Below are 7286 nucleotides of genomic sequence, written 5' to 3'. Positions count from 1 at the left end.
GCCCTTGCCGGCCTCGGGGACCGCCATCCCCGCCGCCACCCCGCGGGACGAGGGCCCCCGCGGCGCCCCGGGCAGAGGCGCGGCCGCCACCGCGCCCCGCTGCCCCTTCCCTCCCACCACGTCCATTTTATCCGCTGCGTTTTGCCCCCTTTTTTCTCACCCACATCTAAACATGGCTGCCTGTGTTGAGGCCCCCCAACACATCGTCCTCGCTGCCCACCATTGCCCTCTGCACAACTCAGACCGGGCCTCACCCCTTCCTGCCCCAACTCCATTTGTGCCCCTTTTTTTGTCCCCCAAATCTGGACACCGCCAGCTTCACAGCAGCCCTTGTTCCCCATTGCACCCCCGCTCACCCCACACATCCCTCGGCGTCCCCCGTTGCCCCTCAGTCATCCCTGCTAGGCCCCTACACCCCTTCCTGTTCCACACCTCCATTTTTGCTCTTTTTCCCCCTAAATCTGCACACCCACCACCCTCATCCCCCGTTGCCGCTTCAACCCCCTTTTCCTAGGTATTTTCTCCCAATCCAGGCAGTTCCAGGTGGCACTGAGGGATTGGGGTGCTGAAAGCCCCTCGTGCAGCCCACATTTGCTCCCTTTTCCCCAGCATCAGTCCCAAAACAGAGGCTCAAAGCTGGAGGATTCAACATTGCTCTCACGACCCCCACTGCCATGACACCCTCGCGTTGTAAAAAATGGCAATTTCCTCCTTTCTGCCATTTCCCAAAGCGTTTTGCTGACATATATTCCTCGTAGTGGTGATGGGTGCTCCGCTACAGCACCCTGTGTTTCTCCATGTGCTGCTGAGATCTCTGTGTGTGCTTCACTTTCATCTTGCAAATGCCTTAATATCAAGTTTAGTTCCAGGACTAACTTTCTGATGTCCTAGCCTTGACTGAGGCTTCTGTGTCCCATAGAAATAAAACATTTTATTGGAGTTATCACACTTATTATCGCCACTAATGCAGTTCCTCACCAGGTGTAACCGTCCAGTATTCCTTTTTGCGTTGTAACTACCATTGGGATAACAATTTCTAATGCAACAAGAATTAATTGTGTCCAGTGCTTTTAATTTTTCCCATGGGGAAAATTACAGATGTGCCAAGTTGGGTTTGGGGTCGGTGGTGAAGAAGATCAGAGAATCCAGATCGCTGTAGCTCCTTGCCACGTGCTTCAACCATTAAAAACCTCTCTTTTCCCAAATTCCCATGGGTGAGATAGGCTAAAGCCCATGAACTTTCTGTTAATTTTCACGTGTTTTATGCCCTTTGAACCCCTCCAAAAACCCCCACGTGGGATCATGGCTAAGTGCCATACTGGAAGCTGCCAACAAATATTTATTTTGTGAAGGGCCTTCTCATGTGAAGTCAAAAGAAATGCAGATCCAAACTGGAAATACAGACCAAAAAGTGTATATAGACTTGAGTGCAACCTCTGTGATGCATCAAGCCGCACTCAATCTTTGCGTTTTTGAGCCCGGCATTAGCAGCCGAGCACCCTGTCTGGTTTTTCCGCCGTGGGCCTCAGCTTCGCCTGTGTTTGCAGGCAGGACGGCTTGGACTACAGAACCCAGTGTGCATCGCTGCCCCCGGGCCAGGTTTGCGCGCTGGACAGTAAAACAAAGCACTGTACTCTGGGAGCAGTAGTTTTGGGGATAACACGTCCATGTTAAAGGCACAGACGGTTTGAACTCTTCCCACATTAATTTTACCCTCCCTCCTGAATTTTGGTATTCCTCTCCTATTTTTGGAGTAATTTTACAAAGGTGTCTGACAGGATAATAGAGTTTTCTATCGTTGTTGCTGCTCGCGAACCACACAAACAACAGGAGGAAGCTGCCCGTGCAGGGAAATGACACGGGGCATGCTGTCACATGCACCAAGTAAGCAAACAAACAGCACGTCCTTGTCAAGATTATAGGCTTTGTAATGCAACCATGTCCCTGCAGCTGCAGAGAGATCTGAGCTCGAGACTTGGGTCTCCAAAGCCTGAGCTTCCACGCTCCAGTCACGCAGCTGTGCTTTTAGGTGGGAGCTGGTTCGAGCCTCATTTATCGTAAGAGTTATCTCTTTGCAGGACTGGAGCGAGCAGAGGTCTAGCTGGGTTGCTTGGATCCCTTTCCTTTTCACATGGCTGCAGGGAGTGACGGATATCCCAGCCCTCCACTGCCATCCCGCCTCCTTGGAGCCCTTTGGGCTGTTGTGGCTTTTTTGATATGGTGCAGAACAAATCTGGAGAGGAGGGCTGTATCAAACACACTGCTATAAGTGTAACACTTCTTCTATAGACCCATGCACTCTGCTGACGCCAACCCCTGATCCTCGGCGTGTTCCTTAGCATCCTAAGAAGTGCTGCCAACGTGGAGCCTGTGGAACGAGTAGCTCCTGTTAGCAAGGCCTGGCTGCCCCAGGGCTCTCCGAGCCCTTCACCGGAATAGAAACCTCACAGGTTGCTCTGGCAAGCCTTCCCAATGAAGATGCAGCTCATTCTGCCAGTTTGCACCACAAAAGCCTCCCTGGTGACATGAGCCAGCCCACCAGAACCAGGAGGGCAGTGAACCCCTGTTAATGCTTACATTTCCTCCTGGTAAAGGTCTGCCTTGGCATCTGCCATGCCATGGTGCAACATCCCCAACATGACACCAGTGTGAGCAAGGCCAACTTCATGGTGGAGCCCCAGAGAAGACACGAATAATAAAACTGTGTCATTTTAGCGTGGGAGGTAATAAATGTGAGTGTCCACCCCTCAGCATCCCTGCAGAGGATGCCTGAACCTCTGTGACATCCCCTGCACCAGTGTGTCCAGGACTGAGATGCTGCAAAGCATCGGCCTCGAGTCTTGCGTTTTTAATGGTTTGGGCTGTTGGATGTGACAGTTTGGGACCGTGTCACCAGCAGTTTGTGTGTCCTCACCGCACAGTGTGAGGAAAGGAGGACTTCGGGGACAGCACCCGCTTTTCCTGGCCCTCCCTGGAGCAATGTGCTTGCAAAGGTGGAGCGGAGCGAGTGCAATTTGCGCGGGCAAATTCGGGCAAGCTCAGGACAAGGCCTTGCCAAGGCGGCTCAGTGGCCTGAGGCTGTCGCACTGTGATCCACAAGACGCGCTGGCCACCCTGTGCCCGTGGGAGATAAGAGCCTGCATCACGGGAGGCGGCAGCACACGCCCGGGCTGCAGCCAGGGGCTGCCTGACAACAGAACTGTGTTTTGTGTTAATTATACCTACAGTAATCTCATTTATACCGGCCTAACGAGAGGGGGAGGGCGGGAGTCTTTCTGCAGATGAAATGTTGGTACTTAAATCCCTCTTCTGCCAGCAGCAAGATTAATTGGCTTGGGAAGAAAGGCACAGGGAAACGATACGAAGGGATCCCTTGGTCAGAGGAACAGGGGGCCTGAGTTTGGGTCAAACTTGCAGCATCTCAACCCTTCTCGCAGCCACTTTTTCCCTTCCCACCACTCTAATCCTTTCTCCCGCCCTTGGGACCATGTGGAGCTGCAGGCTGGATGGCCCTCAGTGCTCCTTCTTCCCGGGGGACTGGCAAGTTCACAGCTGCCTGGATGATGGCAAGAGCGTTGGGAGCAGGATTTGGGGGCGCTCTGGGCAAACGGGGGAGAAATATCGTCCTCCCTTACAACAATCTTTTATATTACCTTACCAAACGCTTCCCTCTGCTTCTGTACACGCAGGAAAGGCCCCTGATGCGCCAGGGGCCAAGCCTCAGATCAAGCAGAGAGGGTACTAGAGAGTTATGGAAACACCTACTGCCTGCTTGTGATGGGCACTGTTCAATCCCAGGAGAAAGGCGCTGCTCCAAACACTGCCCATGTGGCATGGGATATGGAAAAGTCCAGCTCCGGGGAGACAGCAGAGCTGAGCAGGTCCCGGAGCCCAGGGAGGGCATGCGGACACGCTGCAAGTGGGAACAGAGCTCCTGCTTACAATGTGGCTTTTTTTTTTTAAATTTATTTTTTTATTTTTATTTTTATTTTATTTTTTATTTTTATTTTTATTTTTATTTTTATTTTTATTTTTATTTTTATTTTTATTTTTATTTTTATTTTTATTTTTATTTTTATTTTTATTTTATTGTTTGGTTTATTTTTCCTCCAAGACAGTCATGCCTTCTGGAGCAAAACAGCTTGAGAGATCTAAAGGCCTCTCTTGCAGCTGGCCTGTTTACACCGACCTCCCGCCTTCAGAGCAGAGAAACAAACCCGGGACATGATCAAAGGCTGTAGTAGCTTTTTCTTTTTTCTTTTTTTTTCTTTTTCTGGAGAGAAAGAGTGAGACCTGCTGAACTCAACGCTCAGGCTCTTTAATAAAAGCTGACTGGAGGGGCCGCTTGGCTCGCGGTTTGGGATAAGGTTGCCAGGCATCTCTGTTTGACCTGATTTTCTCGGCCAGCGAGGCCGCCTGCACTCTTTGCATGCCGAGAGCGAGAGGAGCAATTGTGTCCTTTAAAGCAGGGCTCAGACCACTCCACTTTGGCTTAAGACAAAGCATGCCCTGGCCAGAGGAGCGGCTTGGGAAACCTGCTCCTCGCAGCCCTGACTTGCAGAGTGTTTTCCGCAGTCTCGCTGGACCAGGTGCTCCTCGGTTGCTGCTCCTCTGTTCCCTCTTTTCCCCTTTGCTCTCTGTATGACCATGCAGAAGAGCCTCCCTATGGCTTTGCATGGCTTGCCATGCAAGGGGCCTCGTATCACAGTGATCCAGGGCTTCATCTTCCATCTAAAACGTGAAAACCACTTGGAGCAGGACTGGATGCGGGATTTCTCTGTCACCAAGGTGGCAAATGCTGCTTCGGGGCATTTCTTCCCTCTGAGTTCCATCTTGCCAGGATTTGCCTGGCAATCCCCTGTCTCCTTGCACACCACCTTCTCGAGGAAAACTTGTGAGAATCCCCTTTTGTCAAAGAACAGGGAAATTTTTCCCGCATGTGATGCCTCATCCCCGCTCCTAACCATTCAGTCTCCGAAGCAGTAGGCTGATTAAGCTTTCCAGAATGTTTGTTATCATTAAACATATCAACTATGGATCTTCTCAACAGGCAATTACATGACTAAGCCCTTTGGAAGCCTGCTGCATTCGCAGCCTCAATGACTTCTTATGGCAACAAATCCCACAGACGGATTACGTGATGTGCCGAGTGATTTCCTCCTATCAGCTCAGCCTTTGCTCTTTGCATTTCATCAGCTGCACCAGGGCACTGCAAGACATGGAGAAGGGATGCTCCGTCTGCTTCCCTTGGGAACGTTCCCTGAGTTTATCCAGACTGGAGCGTTACTTCTGATTGAGATTGAAGTCCCAATCCCGCTCCGCCTGTTGCTGCTTCCTGGCATGGGTAGGGGACACATCTTGCTCTCCAAGAGCCTTTGAGCCACCTTGAATCCAACAGCCCATATATTAGAGCACGCAACAAATTTGGAGATTAGTTTCCCTGTTGGTATGTTTTCCCAATCAATATTAAATCGGGTTTCCACGCTGGATCGCATCCGGATGGGGGGGACTGGTATCAGCCCCTTTCTCCCAATCCGCAGCCCCAACCAACACGGTTTCATCACCTGCAGAACCTGTTGCCGATGTTCCCCTTCCCACAAGGTCTCACTGGCAGCACACATGGAGCAGCATCAGCAAGAGCCCAATTCCCGTGTCCAAACCAAACCTGAGAGCTGCAGTGGATGCCCTGTCTCGAGCCGCTTTCCAATCCTTTTTCACCACAATATTTACCTGGAAAATACGTATCCGTGGTATGTTTTTATTCCTTCTGACTGGATTTTCCTTGTAGAGAGTGATAGCGTCTCCCTGATCCCTTAATCACAGCAGGCAGCTTTTTCCCAGGGCCATCAAATACCCATCTGCTGAAGGACAGGGGATTTTCTATGACGGCAAAGGCAGTGCGGCCACTGCTGCCCCCTCCCTTCTGCTGCCATCAATGAGTTCAAGAGAAAAAAACCTTTAAAAACTCAACTGTTTCTCCATATTCAGGCTCTGCCCTTAACTTTCAGATCCGCCCACACCTGGGCTGATCCGTGGCCTCTACCCCATCCTCACCCTCCGAAGTGTGTGTTTATCCATGCTGCCTCCACCTCAGGAATGGTGTTTTTGGAGGAGAGATGAATTCCTCCTTTGATGCTCTGTTGCTGGAGCGGGGATGTGGGAGCCCCCTCCAGCCCTCCACATCATCCCGCTTTCCGGAGCCAGCGGAAAAGGGGATACAAGCCAGAAGGGATTGGAAATCCTGTTCTGGAGGGCGCCAGACCCGAGGGGACCGTGGCAGGACGGGCTCCACGGAGCTGATGCCGGCAGATGCCGGAGCACCAGCGGGATGCTGACCCACTTCCCTACAGCTCTCCGTGCCCTGATTGGCCTCGACGTTGCCATAGCAACACGCATCCTCCCTGCATTCCCTGACCCCGGATTTGTGGTACCCAGGGGGTATCCAAGTGCTTTCGCTTAACCAGGGAAGGCCACAGGAAGGAGTGGGATCACATCATACCCTGTCTCCGGGCACCGACGGAAAGCCGACTTTTCAGCATGCAGAAAATCACTCACAAACTGGTGCCAACCTTGGACCAAAACTGCTGCGGCGGCAGCGTTTGAAGGCAGGGAGAGCCCTTTTGGGTGCCAGGGAGCTGTTTTCCTGGCCCTTTTCCTGCCCTTTCCCTGGCCCTTTTCTGCCCTCTCAGCAGCTGCTCAAAGATGCAATGAGTTGGTGAGACCTCTGTCCCACTTGGGTCCCCTCGAATTCCTGGCATCTTCGTCACCACTGAGTGGAACTCTGTTGGCTTGTGTAATTAGAGACTGAAGAAGAAAGCCCTCGGGCATGTAAAAAGCCATGGTTTTGTAGGAAAGAAAAAGGAAAAACAAATTTCTGCTGCCAAATTTTCCTTGGCGACACCCGCAGCTGCTCGTGCGTCCTGGAGGTCGCACGTGCTGGGAGGCTCGAGCAGAGCCTTTGGCACGGGGTGTTTGTGCTGGGAAAAGGCAGCCAGGAACTGGAGGGGCTGCCAGGCATGGAGGAGTTTGGACTGAGAGCAGGAAAGCCAGGGAATTTAATGGGAAAACTGGGAATTTCAACTGCGAAATTGGGGGTTTTAGCTGGGAAGCTGGGTTTGGAGAGCAGGTTACCCCTGGACTCTGGGTTCCCGGCACATCTGTCTGACCGAGGCACCGGACACCCTGGGGTGGCTTTGAGGGAGAGACGCAAACGCCGGGACAAGACGCCGGGAAGAGCCCACAGGACCCGTCACAAACGACCAGCTCAGGCACTTCCAATAAAAACA

The sequence above is a fragment of the Nothoprocta perdicaria genome, unplaced genomic scaffold (genome assembly GCF_003342845.1).
Source record: "Nothoprocta perdicaria isolate Ctin4 unplaced genomic scaffold, notPer1 scaffold_33, whole genome shotgun sequence".
In the NCBI taxonomy this organism is placed as follows: domain Eukaryota; kingdom Metazoa; phylum Chordata; class Aves; order Tinamiformes; family Tinamidae; genus Nothoprocta; species Nothoprocta perdicaria.
The sequence above is the reverse complement of the archived record's forward strand: the minus strand, read 5'-3'. Positions refer to the sequence as shown.